Source organism: Apostichopus japonicus, chromosome 1 (assembly GCF_037975245.1).
Source record: "Apostichopus japonicus isolate 1M-3 chromosome 1, ASM3797524v1, whole genome shotgun sequence".
Taxonomy (NCBI): Eukaryota; Metazoa; Echinodermata; class Holothuroidea; order Aspidochirotida; family Stichopodidae; genus Apostichopus; species Apostichopus japonicus.
In genome coordinates, this window is record NC_092561.1 from 2,687,917 (window position 1) to 2,706,453 (window position 18,537).

General features: G+C 36.9%; 1 protein-coding gene across 1 annotated transcript in view; it reads left to right on the top strand.

Moving 5' to 3' along the window:
- Nucleotides 1-614: 614 nt before the first annotated feature.
- LOC139980143 (uncharacterized) overlaps nucleotides 615-18,537 on the top strand; it is a 101,827-nt gene continuing 83,904 nt past the window's right edge. Inside the window, exon 1 of the mRNA XM_071991785.1 lies at nucleotides 615-719. The gene's annotated coding sequence lies outside the window, so the exon portion shown is untranslated. The remainder of the gene's footprint in view (nucleotides 720-18,537) is intronic.

An 18,537-nucleotide genomic window follows, 5' to 3' on the forward strand; every position in this document is an offset into this window, starting at 1 on the left:
AGATTGTTGAAAGTATTTCATTGTATGACGGTAGTATCGAAAATGTATAAGAGGGTGTGAAATTCCGCTTAGAATTTCACTTGTGGTTCGAGGTTCACAGACTCGGATAGCTAGAGTCAAGGTAGTATTCGCCCGTTAGTAGTACACTGAAAGACTCTCAGAGGTACCGCAGTCTGATTAGGTATTTGTACTGGCACTGACCAGCAGTGTAGGAGGTATTGCTTTTGTAGTTACCAATTTACTAACCATTATTTTACTATTTCTCATACATTTTTCTTTCATATAAGGTTCTTAGAGAATAAATATAAGTAACACCGCTCGACTCCTCTTCCGACATTTTTTCCCCTATCGCCTTCTCCGCGAACGCGACAATACATACTGTACATTTTCCAATTCCCAGCATCAGGACACAAATGATTTGGAAACATATTGCAATTCCCTACCAATTATTGATACCTAATATTTTATGATATAGCATTTATTGGTTAAACACATACGTAAAAAAAATGCGGCCTTCGGCATATTGTCACTACAATACCGATGCATTTGTTGGATACCAAGCTTTGCGCCCTCTCTAAAATGTGTCATGTGATAAATTACTGGGTGACTTTTATTAACACAAACCCCTATATATAATCACCTGGCATTGTGTGTATAGTGTCACTCTTGGCGCAGCGGATTCAGTTGAGTCTTTTGAGGGCATCAACCTGATAAATACCGTAAGTACTGTACTCAAAGCACACTTCATATAGTATTGGTCCTTTATTTAAATTTCTTATATGATTTCATTTATCGGTCCTATTGCTACAAGTATAGCCTAGGTGATAATAATATTCAATAGAAGGAGTTTATTTGCACATAGACTACATACATTCATACATATAAGTGTGCTGTCCAATGCGTGGAACATCCATGATGTGCAGAGACTGTTGCAGTGATTGCTATTGTTCAACGTTACGTCGAGCTTCCTTGTTCTGTCTTTGCTAGGTAAACTCGTCATATCCTACATATTGGTTAAGTTAAGTTGATACTATTAAGCCGATCATAAATGTTTTGAGATCTTAAATAAGGTTGGGTTTTTTGCATAGCTGACTTGTTGTTAACGAGGAAATAAGGAATGGATAAACGGTTTTCCCATATTGTTTGTGAAAGTAATACCACGCCCAGTTGTATTGCAAAGTGTGACGGTTCATATTAGTTTAGTTTATAAGCACATAGGCTACATACATTCATACACATAAGTGTGCTGTCCAATGGGTGGAACATCCATGATGTGCAGAGACTGTTGCAGTGATTGCTATTGTTCAACGTTACGTCGAGCTTCCTTGTTCTGTCTTTGCTAGGTAAACTCGTCATATCCTACGTATTGGTTAAGTTAAGTTGATACTACTAAGCCGATCATAAATGTTTTAGATCTTAAATAAGGTTGGGTTTTTTTTGCATAGATGACTTGTTGTTAACTAGGAAATAAGGAATGGGTTAACGGTTTTCCTATATTGTTTGTGAAAGTAATACCACGCCCAGTTGTATTGCATGCGTAGGCCAACATGCTTTGGGTTGTTAATGTACTGTGTGTATGCCTTTGTAGTGTATTTACCGTACTACAATAGAGTACATCGGAATCTCAGTATTTACAAAGCCGAGAAGTTAATTTCCGTCAGGAATTTGTAAGCTATTCTATTGGGAAAATGGATATGAGATGAAGTATTACAGTTGTGTGACGGTTAATATTAGTTTACTTTATAAGCACATAGGCTACATACATTCATACACATAAGTGTGCTGTCCAATGCGTGGAACATCCATGATGTGCAGAGACTGTTGCATGATTGCTATTGTTCAACGTTACGTCGAGCTTCCTTGTTCTGTCTTTGCTAGGTACACTCGTCATATCCTACCTATTGGTTAAGTTAAGTTGATACTACTAAGGCGATCATAAATGTTTTGAGATCTTAAATAAGGTTGGTTTTTTTTTGCATAGATGACTTGTTGTTAACTAGGAAATAAGGAATGGATAAACGGTTTTCCCATATTGTTTGTGAAAGTAATACCACGCCCAGTTGTATTGCAAAGTGTGACGGTTAATATTAGTTTAGTTTATAAGCACATAGGCTACATACATTCATACACATAAGTGTGCTGTGCAATGCGTGGAACATCCATGATGTGCAGAGACTGTTGCATGATCGCTATTGTTCAACGTTACGTGGAGCTTCCTTGTTCTGTCTTTGCTAGGTAAACTCGTCATATCCTACCTATTGGCTAAGTTAAGTTGATACTACTAAGGCGATCATAAATGTTTTGAGATCTTAAATAAGGTTGGTTTTTTTTGCATAGATGACTTGTTGTTAACGAGGAAATAAGGAATGGATAAACGGTTTTCCTATATTGTTTATGAAAGTAATACCACGCCCAGTTGTATTGCAAAGTGTGACGGGTCATATTAGTTTAGTTTATAAGCACATAGGCTACATACATTCATACACATAAGTGTGCTGTCCAATGCGTGGAACATCCATGATGTGCAGAGACTGTTGCATGATTGCTATTGTTCAACGTTACGTCGAGCTTCCTTGTTCTGTCTTTGCTAGGTACACTCGTCATATCCTACCTATTGGTTAAGTTAAGTTGATACTACTAAGCCGATCATAAATGTTTTGAGATCTTAAATAAGGTTGTTTTTTTTGCATAGATGACTTGTTGTTAACGAGGAAATAAGGAATGGATAAACGGTTTTCCCATATTGTTTGTGAAAGTAATACCACGCCCAGTTGTATTGCAAAGTGTGACGGTTAATATTAGTTTAGTTTATAAGCACATAGGCTACATACATTCATACACATAAGTGTGCTGTCCAATGCGTGGAACATCCATGATGTGCAGAGACTGTTGCATGATCGCTATTGTTCAACGTTACGTGGAGCTTCCTTGTTCTGTCTTTGCTAGGTAAACTCGTCATATCCTACCTATTGGCTAAGTTAAGTTGATACTACTAAGGCGATCATAAATGTTTTGAGATCTTAAATAAGGTTTTTTTTTTTTTGCATAGATGACTTGTTGTTAACGAGGAAATAAGGAATGGATAAACGGTTTTCCTATATTGTTTATGAAAGTAATACCACGCCCAGTTGTATTGCAAAGTGTGACGGTTAATATTAGTTTAGTTTATACGCACATAGGCTACATACATTCATACACATAAGTGTGCTGTCCAATGCGTGGAACATCCATGATGTGCAGAGACTGTTGCATGATTGCTATTGTTCAACGTTACGTCGAGCTTCCTTGTTCTGTCTTTGCTAGGTAAACTCGTCATATCCTACCTATTGGTTAAGTTAAGTTGATACTACTAAGCCGATCATAAATGTTTTGAGATCTTAAATAAGGTTGTTTTTTTTGCATAGATGACTTGTTGTTAACGAGGAAATAAGGAATGGATAAACGGTTTTCCCATATTGTTTGTGAAAGTAATACCACGCCCAGTTGTATTGCAAAGTGTGACGGTTAATATTAGTTTAGTTTATAAGCACATAGGCTACATACATTCATACACATAAGTGTGCTGTGCAATGCGTGGAACATCCATGATGTGCAGAGACTGTTGCATGATCGCTATTGTTCAACGTTACGTCGAGCTTCCTTGTTCTGTCTTTGCTAGGTAAACTCGTCATATCCTACCTATTGGCTAAGTTAAGTTGATACTACTAAGGCGATCATAAATGTTTTGAGATCTTAAATAAGGTTGGTTTTTTTTGCATAGATGACTTGTTGTTAACTAGGAAATAAGGAATGGATAAACGGTTTTCCTATATTGTTTGTGAAAGTAATACCACACCCAGTTGTATTGCAAAGTGTGACGGTTAATATTAGTTGAGTTTATAGGCACATAGGCTACATACATTCATACACATAAGTGTGCTGTCCAATGCGTGGAACATCCATGATGTGCAGAGACTGTTGCATGATTGCTATTGTTCAACGTTACGTCGAGCTTCCTTGTTCTGTCTTTGCTAAGTAAACTCGTCATATCCTACCTATTGGTTAAGTTAAGTTGATACTACTAAGCCGATCATAAATGTTTTAGATCTTAAATGAGGTTTTTTTTTTTTGCATAGATGACTTGTTGTTAACTAGGAAATAAGGAATGGATAAACGGTTTTCCTATAATGTTTGTGAAAGTAATTCCACGCCCAGTTGTATTGCATGCGAGGCCAACATGCTTTGGGTTGTTAATGTACTGCGTGTATGCCTTTGTAGCGTGATGACTACAATAGAGTACATCGGAGTCTCAGTATTAACAAAGCTGACAAATAAATTTCCGTCGGGATTTGTAAGCCATTCTATCGGGAAAATGGATATGAGATGAAGTATTACAATTTTGTGACGGTTAATATTAATGAATCATAATATCTTTTGAGTTTTGGTATGACACAGAATGTACCATTTCGAAGATGTTTGTGTGTATCGTTTGCTGATACTTGACAAAAGTGAATAGCTTAATGATTAGCAACGCCATAGCTGCCGGGGTGGGGGGGGGGGGCGGGGTCATTGACATCATCATTGAGTCGTCACTAGGGGATTTCCCAAATTGCATCATCTGCTGCAGTTTGGACTGCTAGTGCATAGAGTTGAACTGAGTTATTCCTAGTGTTCGTTAAGACCTCGGTGAAGTTAATGTATATTTTCTTGATAGTAAAAAGGGGTATATCTGGCAATAATGAATTCTGCCACACTGTAAATTGGGTGGAATCACCTAAAGTCCTTGAATTGAATCTTGAGTCAGAAGCCTAAAATAAATAAGATGTCAATTTCAAAATACCTAATATGCCTAAGGAGAGCAAGTTACTTTGTATGTTTCGGTTATATTTTACCGTTCTTCGTTTATATGACCCGATATACTGAAATAAACTTGCACTTGAGGTACAGATTACAGCACAGTACCTGTTGGAGGTTTTGAAACATGTGCTTCGGTATAGGTGCGCAAGGAAAAGGGATTGAATGGTGTGTGTGGGTACATTAATAACAATACGTGTATGCAAGGAATCGCAATTTCTATAATTTCAATTCGGTATATCTAAGAGGAACCGGCGCTGTTTAAAACGTGCTGTAACAGTTAAAGGATGCTTGTAATTATCCAAATGGCAGTAGCCACAAGTGTCTATAGACCAATGTAACCCCAAGATCAAGGGGCCACAGTGAATACTTCCAAGCATGACATCAACTTCCAATTTTTGTTGTTGCCATATGCAGCACTGAATCAGAATGGGGATTTTTGGGTGTGGGGGATATGGTTTGAGGGGGAGGGGGGTCAGGCATAAATGTGTGTTTCTGTGCACAAGAAAACAAAAACAAACTGGTATGCATCTATGCATGCACATTGCATCCAGCATTTTCAGATAAAACATTCCCCATGATATCATTGCTCCTTACATACGATTTCCTGTACAATATCCTGGTAGTAGATATGGATTCGCTCTGAATTTCAAATATACTCATCAGTCATCAAGCATGTCAGTATGTATGAGCCATTTTTGCATATACTGTATGACTGCCACTGGTAATTTACAATTCATTAACACATGGTGGCTGATCGATTACCACCTTGTCCTTGTTTCTGAACCTATAGTATCATGCAGGAAATATATCAGCTGATTTACCGGAATGAAATTCCATTTTACGGTGAAAGATGGATTATCACATGTTATCAAAAGTACAGCTCTGCAATAAAGTGTTTTATCTTCAGAACAGATGTATTGATCTTAGTTGTGTGGTGAGCCTTTCAGCATTGCATATTGTCGGCACAAATTATTGAGAATTCTGCACAAAAGGTGTGTCGCTTTGCCATTACCTCAATGATCGATATAAAGGAAACAAAAGTGAAACGTGCCAAAAACACTAGTATCAACTTGGCAAGACAATTTTAGTATTGGCTTCTGTAGTGTTTATTGTACCTATTGTAAGTTGATGGAAATGATTTATAGAGGGGAATACCTCAGTACCTTGAAGTGCCTATTTCTTGGAGAACCCTTGTTTTTATAACACTTGTGTCATAGGCCGTGTTTACATTAGGGATCCAAAGTCCATGCATGCTCGGTCAATAGAACAGGATGACTTTGGTTTCCAAGCTCTTGGCGATTATATTAGACATTGCTCAATATCAGACCCTGTTCTCGGGATCACCAATCGTCTTTCCTAGAAATAAGGGCACAACACCAGAAGTGGCTTTATATACCTAGCATTCATTGCGTCAAGTTACACACGTAACAAACCTTAGATCATATTGTATCTGATCCGGGTCTACATTACAAATCGATGTCTATGGTTATTGTGTGTTATGTGATAGTTTATTGTCTACTTTTGTCTTATAATGGTTTGGCAAATGAGTTGACAAAGTTTCAATAGAGTGCTATTATAGTTGGATACACCCGATGGTTGATGTCAGTTAGTGCTATTCTTTTAATGGTGATTCCCGCCGGTTTTGAATTTCATGGGATCTTAGGGGAAATGACTGTCAAGACCTGTGTCAAAGTTGTGAAAAGCTACAGTATTCCGGGAAATAAAGTGCTAGTGAAGAGATTCATAAATTGAAAATATGTCATTAAAGTCGGACTGGACATTACATTGGTTAATAGAAGATTCATTGCTTTTGCTCTATATCATGAGTTTAATTGGGGTGGATGGGGGGGGGGGGGTGGTTGGGAGGAGTGGGTTGTGGATGGGAGTGATAGAGGAAGATAGAGGGTATCTCACCATTTGCATGCTGCAAAGTGTTCAAACATGGCAACAACCTACAGTATGGTAAATTTGCTTTGCTTGTCACTTACCTGTCTCTTCACAATATCTTCACACTCGCTCTACCATGTCTAGAGTAACCTGGTAACCTTTGACACCGACCTTCCGTGGTGACCGGTTAACTCCACTCCCTTTACCTCCTCATTCTTCCACCAAAAGTGTCTAGTTGTACCCTATAGAGCTTTCAAGATCATTGTGTATGTTGACCACCAGTAACCATCCTCCTGTTTTTTGCGTACTTTGCGTATTTTGTGGTTTCAGAAGTCCAGTGGGGTGGAACCCAAAGTCCAACAGTACACACACAAAGCCATTATCCCTATCTCTTTTGACCACTTGAATTCAATTTCATATAAGTTTCTTTGATGAAAGTCCTTGGTGTATATACTGTTTAACTGAAAGCTATTACCATAGTGAGTTTGTCTCATGAAATAATGTTCAGTTTTATCAGCTGCACAGCTGTACAGCTTTTTCAATATTTCCTCTTTTACAGTTTCTAACTTTAACAAAAGAACGTAGATGTGGCAGTTATATAACTTAGACAAAAGGTTTGCATTTTCTTTAATTTTCTTTACATGATTCATAATCATTCATACAAACATGTAGATCTGGTACATGTATTGCCAAAAAAAATGAACAGTCATGCTGACTTCTAAAGGTGTAGTAGAAATATATACAAACTCATCTGACCAAAAAAAGGGGGCATTGTTTAAAATGTAGTAAGGCATCCAAGTTGTATGTGTTTACAGAGTGTTTTGCATTGCAAAAGTCACAACCATTGCCATGAAAGTTTAGATGGTTTTTGTATATGTATATGTATATATATATATAGATAGATAGATAGATAGATAGATAGATAGATAGATAGATAGATAGATAGATAGATAGATAGATAGATAGATAGATAGATAGATAGATAGATAGATAGATAGATAGATAGATAGATAGATAGATAGATAGATAGATAGATAGATAGATAGATAGATAGATAGATAGATAGATAGATAGATAGATAGATAGATAGATAGATAGATAGATAGATAGATAGATAGATAGATAGATAGATAGATAGATAGATAGATAGATAGATAGATAGATAGATAGATAGATAGATAGATAGATAGATAGATAGATAGATAGATAGATAGATAGATAGATAGATAGATAGATAGATAGATAGATAGATAGATAGATAGATAGATAGATAGATAGATAGATAGATAGATAGATAGATAGATAGATAGATAGATAGATAGATAGATAGATAGATAGATAGATAGATAGATAGATAGATAGATAGATAGATAGATAGATAGATAGATAGATAGATAGATAGATAGATAGATAGATAGATAGATAGATAGATAGATAGATAGATAGATAGATAGATAGATAGATAGATAGATAGATAGATAGATAGATAGATAGATAGATAGATAGATAGATAGATAGATAGATAGATAGATAGATAGATAGATAGATAGATAGATAGATAGATAGATAGATAGATAGATAGATAGATAGATAGATAGATAGATAGATAGATAGATAGATAGATAGATAGATAGATAGATAGATAGATAGATAGATAGATAGATAGATAGATAGATAGATAGATAGATAGATAGATAGATAGATAGATAGATAGATAGATAGATAGATAGATAGATAGATAGATAGATAGATAGATAGATAGATAGATAGATAGATAGATAGATAGATAGATAGATAGATAGATAGATAGATAGATAGATAGATAGATATGTATCTTGTCCACAACAAGTAAAGTATACTTTGCAACGGTCAAAGCGTCCTCAATTTTATCTCTCAAAATAGCCATAGTATGTGTGTAGCATAGCTACTAATTTGTTACTTTGTTTGTATTAAGTCTGGGAATGCAGCGGGCGGCTGACCGGTTGGGAGAGTGATGTGTTTTTGCTTCTAATATTTTTGCAAAGTTGGAGGTCATCAAGGTCATTAAACTTGCGGAGGTTAGACCTGCCGATTCAAAACAACGGCGTATCTGTCGTGAGCTGCCCTTGAAGGGACAAATTCGGCAGAGGGTCATTTTGGCTAATTCGTTAACTATTCCTTACATTGGCCGAAATTGGCAAAATGTTAAACTGTGTCCAACATCGGCCAAAATTGGCTAATTCTTTAACTATTCCCTATACATCGGCTAAAATTGGCAGATTGTTTAACGTATTTCATTGTATGACAGTAGTATCGAAAATGTCTAAAAGGGGGTGAAATTCCGCTTAGAAGTTCACTTGTGGTTCGAGGTTCACAGACTCGGATATAGATAGAGTCAACGTAGTATTCGCAAGTTAGTAGTACAATTAAAGTTTCTCAGAGGTAACGTAGTCTGATAAAGTATTTGTACTGTAACTGACCAGCAGTGTAGGAGGTATTGCTTTTGTAGTAACCAATTTACTAAACATTATATTACTATTCCTCACACTTTTTTCTTTCATATAAGGTTCATAGATAAAAAAATTAAGTAACACCGCTCGACTCCTCTTCCATTTTCTTTTCCTATCGCCTTCTCCGCGAACGCGACAATACATATACTGTACAGTTTCCAATTCCCAGCATCAGTATACAAATGATTTGGAAACATATAGCAATTCCCTACCAATTATTGATCCCTAATATTTTATGATATAGCATTTGTTGGTTATACACATACGTAGAAAACGCGGCCCTCAGCATATTGCCACTACAGTACTGATGAATTGAGGTTCGAACTTTGGCGCCCTCTCTAGTATATGTCATATGATAAATTACTGGGTCAATTTTGTTTTCACAAATCCCTATATATAATCGCCCTGGTGTGTAACGTGGCACTCTAAGCACAGCGGAACCAGTCGAGTCCTATGAGAGCATCGACCATTTTGAAACTGATAAATACCGTAAGTACTCAAATCACACATGTTATAATATTGATCCTTTATTTAACTTTTTTATGTGATTTCATTTATCGGTCTGATTGCTATAAATATAGCCTACAATCGTCGACAAAAATAGATGGGACACCCCACTCCCCGTATCAATGTTGCAGTTTCTGAGCGCTTTTGGCTACAACATTGAACGGGGTGAAGGGGGTGCGCTTAAGCCAATATCGCTCGTTGCTGCTCATACTGTCCCATCATTTTTGTCGAGGATTGTAGATGATAATATGAGTAAGTATTAGGAGGTTATTAGCACTAGGGAACATTTATCTATTCAGCTCATATGCTCATCTCATTAATTAATCCATAGATCCCAAGTGATCCGCATTTAGTCACACAAACCGCCGCAAAACTCCGAGAAACTCGCCTTTTCGATAAACAAAAGTTGCTTAAAAATACTTCAGATTAGCTACCATCAAGTGTTTTCCAGCTCATTAAATTCATTTTCAAATTCCTTTCCAAAGTATAATGGTCTGATTTGCTGAATAATTAACACTATGGACGGCATTACCATGCTTCTTAAATCTTGTTCGTTAAAATGGAAAGCTGACATTTTTTTGCCAATATTGAATCTATCAAAACTAAATTTCCCAGTCAAATTCGGTGAAAATATTGAAAACTAGAATCATTTAAGCCAACTGTGGGGGTCAAATTCCCAAGGAAATGCCACCTTCATGCACGTAGGCATCATGAGAATTTATATTATTCCAAAAGGTACCCTCCAAGTATACCCCTCCCTTAATATCCCTTCCCTATAGTCCACAGACATATACAAAGCGTTAGCTCAGTGGTTAACGTCGGTACCTTTCAATCATAAGGTCCCCGGTTCGAGTCACTTCCAGATTAATGTATGTCGTCCAGTTACAGAGTTGTTGACAATTGACAATTCATAATCATGGATGTTAAGTATGAATCTAAGAGTCTGACTTCGGTCAGCTTGCGGCTTTGATAAGCCAATGAGGCTTCTCCGCGAGTTCCTGCTTGCAGGAGGATCTAATATATACATATACATATACATATACATAAACAAAGGACAGATCAGTGATGGACCAGCATTTCGCTTCTGCAAACTTGAGAACTATGTTATCTTTTCGCTTAGCATTATGTCAGTAAATGTATCGGCTGTGTTACATGGCATCCAGCTGTTGATTGTGTAGTTAATGAAGTGCATCACTCACTAACATAATAAAGAGCCTTTCCATAAGACAGTGAAGCTGAGACAGCACGTTGACGAATTTTGAGCCGTTTCCTCTGTCAATTTCTATCTCCAGGTGCCCAAACAGTGTCTTGTAATGGGTTGAAATTAAGATCACCTAAATTTCCTATTTAATGAGCATGCGCGAGTGGTCCGTAGCGTGGAACACCCACGCAGAGACTGTTGCATGATTGCCGCTATTCAACGTTATCTTTAGTTTTTCCTTGTTCTCTCTTCTCTAGGTAAGATCGTCTTTTAAATCCTACCTTTTGGTTAAGTTAAATACTACTAAGCCGATCATAAATGTTTGAGATCTTCAATATGTTAGTTTCATGCGTAGGTGACCGGTTGTTAAACTAGCAAATCAGTGGGGGAGAAACATGTTGTAGTGCATTAGTAGTTCAACACGCTTTGGGTTGTTAATGTTCTGTGTGTATGCCTCAATAGCGTGATAACTGCTGTAGAGGAAATCCCCATTAACTGCAGCATTTACAGATATTTACAAAATTCCAATGCCTCTGTCAAAATTCATCCTTTTCATCACCCATCACGGTAGCCCTCAAGAGTGTCTTTGGAGTGACTAATGAATTGTAACCTAGGCGTACTGTAGAGCAGTGGAGGACTGACCACATGGGCATTTGGGCAATGCCCGGTGGCCCGGTGGCCCTGTGGGCCGGTGGGCTGGGAAGCCTGGTAAAAATTACAGCCCGTTTTCACAGTAGTTAATAAAATACAGACGGGCTGGGTAGAAATATATATTTAATGTGGGAATCAGCTCATGAAATCACAATGTTAGTTAGTCTGTTGGTTCAGAACAAAAGAACGTGCTATTGGCAACCCATCATTATTTAGGGTTTTAAAAAAAAAATTCAAGCACGTTGTCACAAAAGGCTTGATAAACTAAATAAAATCCAGTATAAAACATATACTTTTGTCTACTTTTGTTCAAGTTACGTTTTTAACTTTCCTCAGTTTAACCAAGTGTTGCTTCTGGAAAATTATATTTGGGTCATAACTGTAACCTACAACATTGAAAAATATAGCACCATTTTGCATCTAGGCGTTCCCTTAACTTCAAAAAATAAATATCAAAGGGACCCCATGCCCTAAGACCCCTCCTCAGGACGACGATCACTATGTTAGTAGCATATTAATGAATATTGGGCCAGTCTAGGTGGAAAATGCCTGGGCCGGTTTTAAGACCCAGACCGCCCCTTGATAGAGGTATAACAATTTGTGTTAGAAAACATGACAAACAATGAAAACATTGTCTGATATGAACTGATTGATTACATACGTGCCCTAAATAAATTGATCATTTCAAATCACCTTCTCCTACCAAACATTTTCCTGCATTTATGTCCTTTAAGCTAGAGGATGCAGAGAAAACTAATACAAATAATGATCATGTCACTAAGCTGGACTAGATTTTTTCTTTATTATAAAACATCAGTTTTGCAATACCCTTCTGATGCCTTTTCAGATAGGAGCTAGAATTACCAGTGTTGCAGTTGTGGAAGTCAGTTCTGTCACATCAACTGTATTAAAAGTTTTACCTGACTTTTTAGTAGTGAACAGGACATAGATTGCATTGCTTTCTTCAATAATCCACCCTTTATATCAATTTGGCCAAAAAAGGTATACACACGGAAACTATATAAATTGAAAGGCCACGGTATATTTTAAGCCAAAGAATCTACCATATGACGTATAGCAGCAACCAATCAAAGGATTGGCTTCACTTGGAATTTGCTGTAAAAACAAGAAATTCATAGTATTTGTGGCTAAATGTGTAATACTGCATTGACTCATTACATGTGTGATCAATCTGGATACTCAAAGAGTAAACAACAAAAATAAGAAATCTTCCAAGCGAGATGATATACCAAATTGGAAATTGTATCAAGTCCGTGTGCAAAAATGGGCTCGAGTTCTATAACCGTGTATATTAAACATTTCTTAGTGGGTATAGTGGTGGGATCTACATTAATTAAGTTTTTGTCGCCACTTCGTTCAGTTCAGTGGTGTTGTTATTGCTTGTGGTTAAAGGCGATCAATGTTGTAAAGCTTTGTACAACATACACATCCCTACATATGGTTCATTGATTAACGGTTAACTGTAACTTAAGGTGGGTACTTTGTTTTTTAAATCATGTTATGTAACTTACCAGGTAGAAACAACAAAACACAACAACAATGTCACACTACAAGATTAACGTATTGTTCATAACATATGATGTAGCCAGAAATAAAAGTACGAGTTAATGTATAATAATTCAAAATCATAACAATTCCGGAAAGCTAGGAAATTTTAAGGAAGATTTTATTACGCATTTCTAAAAGAGCAATGGCGTGCCGTTATAACGAATCCTTATTCCGATAAACCGTTAATTGACATGCCGTTTTACCTGCAACCTTAAACCAGGGAGTTGAAAAATATTCATCTGTTTGCACAATTAAACTCGTAGATATAATCCCAGTATCAAAGTGTAAAGTTTGTAAACCAGTATACAACGACGCACGATTCGGGATTTGAGCAGGTTTCCAGTAACATCTGTTTTCGTGAGAGGTAAAATTCTATAGAATATTTGTTTGTTGTTCACTGAAATCCTACAAACTTTACTTGTTAGTAAATTAAGATAATAAGACTCATTGATTACGATGCCCCTGTAATATATACTTCACAAGTAAAAAACTGACGTAAATTGCAATCAACATCTTTGAAAACGGAGATTTCCCCTGGAAGAAGCTCTGCCATGCACACAATTTTCTTTTGACAGATTTGGTTCGCAATTGTTTGTTTTCTTTATATTGCACGAATCATTTATCCTCTGAGGAAAATTATTCCCCTTAAGAACATATATTATATGGGTATCAAATGTCAATATGAGGTCTGACGATTCAGGATCTTCTTCACAGACTTACTCTGTCGGACGCTAACTCAGGACATGGAGAAGATCTTGCTAAAATCGAAATTGCAAGCTAACTATTATATATTTAAAATAAACACATATATTTGGCAATATATCAACAGTTTGTTAATAGTTTTGATCTTTCTATATGACGTAATTGATTTTTTAGTTTCGTTAGTTAACGTGAAAGCGATACAGCAAGTCATTGTTTTCTAGCATGTTGAAAATTTAATTAGGTCGTTTTTAACGATACAAAAATATGTTAACTGCAGTGAAGTAACCACTTAGCGTCTTCAAGGCGCATCATAATTTGTATAAGGGAGACCACTGAATAATAAAAAATACTATTTAGGTTCATAGAACCACTCTAATGAGGCACACAGCAAAAACATCACATTACCCCTTCATATGTCTGTGTTAATTATTGAACTTTTCAAGGAGTTGGTGACATTGAAACTTATCATTAGCTTATGGTATTATCATTTTCGCATTTTGAAATGTTCATTTGTGATTGACAACACTAGATATGTTTTTGATCGGACGATATAAAATATACTCGTGACTAGTGTTTGCAGATGGTAAAGTTCTCCCGGGCTAGATAACCGAAAATTTATTACTTTATAGTTATTGGCATCCTGTCAACACTTTTATCATCTTTTTTTTTTTTGGACCTAATTCACACAAACAAGATATATAGTCTGTCCTTACCAAAGAGTCTCAAGTAAAACTATAAATTGATAAATTTTGAGATAAGGGTGCTGATATATTTTATTACACTGCCACATTGCTTTATGTATTGCGCTCATAAATTGTACAATGAACTGCGTTGTTGGGCAGTGTTTTAGGAACGGAAGGGTGGTAATCGTAAGGGATGGGTGTTAGACTGGGATATACGTCATATAAGCTAACATTTAAGGTAGGCCTACCGTGCTAAAAGCCTAAAATGTTTGTTATGTGCTCCTCCTTGTTGCTAAACTTATAGTTTATGTTTTTCATATCCACAAACAAACAAAATATCTAATTGTTGAATTACGGTATATAGCCGATATTCAATCAACATTTTCAATGATGATTTTGGATGATTCTTTATTTTCGTTTTTTTGCGCAAATCGATATTACTTTTCTATCATACCAAGATTCCACTTTTCCTTTCTTATATTGAAACGGTGAAATAGCTATGCTCTTTACGAAATTTTAATTCCATACGTTAATTATGTCGATCTTTCGTTTCACTTCGTTGAAGGAATTATATTCCCAGTTATTTTCTTAACAAGTCCTATAAATATTGTGGTAAGCTACGAGTTTTCGTTTCGTTCCTTCAGGGGTTACATCTGTTGAGCTCCGCGGAGGCAACGAGAGATGTTTATCCGAAACGAGAACTGATTACGTAATTTTGTTATATCGATGTATTCCCGTGACTGGTGGGTGACATGTGAGTCGATCCCATTGGTCACAGCTCACTGTAGTTATATACAGGTAGTCCCTGATTGGTCTAAGCCTTTTTACAGTTTATGTACAGACGTGTGTATACGGGGCTTATTTCAAGGGTATTTAATGAAGGGTTCTTTCGTTAATACAAATAGCAGGTCGGTCGAGTGCAAGACGAGGAACTTTTCATTTGGCGGCTCGTGGTAAAGCCTATGATATTTGCCTAAGTCCGAACAAATTTGTATAAGCAGGGAGTTGTTATGGAAATCCTGAGCATTATAGAGTGCCCGCATCTCTGCGCTGCCCGAGGCCGGCGGATAGCCCGACACCTGCGCTGCCCGAGTCCGGCGGATTGCCCGACACCTGCGCTGCCCGAGTCCGGCGGATTGCCCGACACCTGCGCTGCCCGAGTCCAGCGAATTGCCCGACCCCTACGCTGCCCGAGTCATTTGCAAAGATATTTGCAAAGATATTACAGTTATACTTCAATCAATAAATATTTTGCAACAGTAAAAAACAAAGTTCGACTATTCGTTAATATTAGTTTAACTATATGATAGCCTAAGTATTGTCCAAGTATGGAGGTAACACGACAGTTGTAACATGTAAATCAACCGTGTACAGCATATTTATTATAGAATATATATCATTTGCATAAAGGCTTGTATATAGGTTATTGTATATTGACCACTGATTTTTGTGATTAACGCCATTTGTAATCTGCAAATGTGTACTAAACGTTTAGAAATGTTATTTTGTGACTGATTTTTTTCTATAATGGCAGAAATCGTAACCATTGCCTGAATAGTAGGCATTAGTCAATTGTGAAATGATATAACGGAACATGTAAGCACACTGTTCATGATACAGCTGCTATCGTTATGCTAGGGTAGAAAAAGTAGGTTAAAACGCAAAAAAACAATGTATTCCATATTTGCGGCAATCTGTACGGTACGTCAGTGAAGGAAAGAGCGTGGTTTACTTCTAGGCTAGTCTAAGCTTGGAGTTCGAAATCGAACATTATTATAGCTCATGATCACACAGTAAGAGTGACACACATCGTGTGACTATTTAGACTTAGTATGGGTCGAGTGATTAGATGACCTAAATTTGGTTTTAAATGACAGGTAAATCAAGCAGCTGATCGAAAATGCCAGCAATGGTTTGTGGTACGTGACGAACTTAAGAAACATGACCAAAGACCCAGTACACATATAATTGCATGACCATGATCTTCTCTTCGTGGCCATTTATTACTAACGTTTTAGTTTCGTTTGTCGTTTGATGGCTGCTTACTTACATTAACAGGCAATTATGTTTTGTGAAAGCAAAACAAATGTACTTAACATTTGAATTGATTCAATCATGATTCAATATTCCGGTCTTCATATATATAAATTGAATCATCAAGTAAGAAGTTTTGTGCACGGGGCGATGATCTTTTATTTTCTGTTTGGTTTACCTCTGTTGAGGTGTCATCCCCAAAGGATGCCCGAACGGCATATGTCCCGTAGGTTTCTAGGTCTCGTAAATAATATAAAAAAAAACTGTGGCTCTGGGAGAACTGATTTCAGACGCTCAGTACTTTGACGTATAAGAAAATTCTGTGATATTTGTGATATTTACCAGTGGTGGGAGACCAGGGTGGATCTCAGTAACCAACGGTACATTTTTGGATCTGGCTAATTGACGAGGTTTTACGTCATTGTTTCAGTGCGGGGTTTGTGTTTGGCCTTTTATGGCGTTTCTATACAACCCAAAATAAAGCCTGTTGAGAAGTTGGAACAGTTCTCTGGTGCGAGAATCAAAATTGTCTTCAGAGGTGCAAACAAAACGCTTGACTGTATCAGTGTTTCTGGTACAATGTCTTGGACGGCATTCCTAGGTATAAAGGTAGTTATATTTCTTCTTCTTCTTCTTCTTGCCGTCATGAAAACCCACCCAGACCCCAAAGCAGACCGCGTAGCAAAGCAACTAATCCAGATTTTGTCGCCTAACAATTACCGTCCAAACCAACCTCACATCAGTGAACTATCTATAGAACACCAACATCAACCTTGTAACTGTCATACACCAACCATACAGGAAACCCAGTTACCTATACCCATGTGCATCAACTCGAAATCCAACCACCCGCCACCAATTATCAGGCAAATCTCCGCCTTTAGCATAAAAAATATCTATGATATCATCGAACCGAGACGTCTTTGACGAAGGCCTGAATTCTAGTGGATACACAAAATCCACACATTACACTCAACCCAAACAGGGTAGCGAACAACCAACGCACAAACAAAAGCCAAGTATGGCGTCATTTCTATTATGTGTCATGTGATAAATTACCGGATAAATTTTCTTTGCACAAATCCATATATAAAGTCACCCTATAGTGTGTAACGTGGCACTCTAAGCGCAGCGGAATCAGTCGAGTCCTATGAGGGCATCGACCATTTTGAAACTGATAAATACCGTAAGTATTCAAATCTCGCTTCATATAGCATTGATCCTTTATTTAACTTTTTTATGCGATTTCAATGTTCGGTCTGATTGCTACAAGTATAGTCTAGATGAAAATATGATTACATAGAAGGAGGTTATTAGCACTACGGATCATTTGTCAATTTAGCTAATATGTTCGTGTCATAAATTAATACATAGCTCCCAAGTGATCCGCATTTAGTCACCCAAGCCGCGGCAAAACTCTGAGAAACTCGTTTTTCGATAAACAAAAGTTGCTTAAAAATTCTTCAGATTAGCTATCATCAAGTGTTTCCAGCTCAGTAAATTCCTTTCCAAATTAAAATGGTCTGATTTTCTAAATAATTGACACTATGGACGGCATTACTATGCTTCTTAAATCTTATTCCTTAAAATGGAAAGCTGACATATTTTTGCCAATTTAGAATTTATCGAAAATAAATTGTCCAGTCAAACTCAGTGAAAACATTGGAAACCAGAAACATTTAAACCAATAGTGGTGATCAAATTCTAGAGAAATGCCACCTTTATGCACGTAGGCATCATGAGAATTTTAAATAATTCCAAAAAGAGGCCCTCTCCCTATACCCTTCCTCTAATACCTTTTCCCTAGGCCACAGACATACAGATGAACAGATCAGTGATGGACCAGCATTTCGCTTCTGAAAACTTGTGAACTATGTTATCTTATCGCTTAACATTATGTCAGTAAATTTACCGGCCGTGAAACATGGCATCCAGCTGTTGACTGTGTAGTTAATGACGTGCGTTACTCACTAAAATA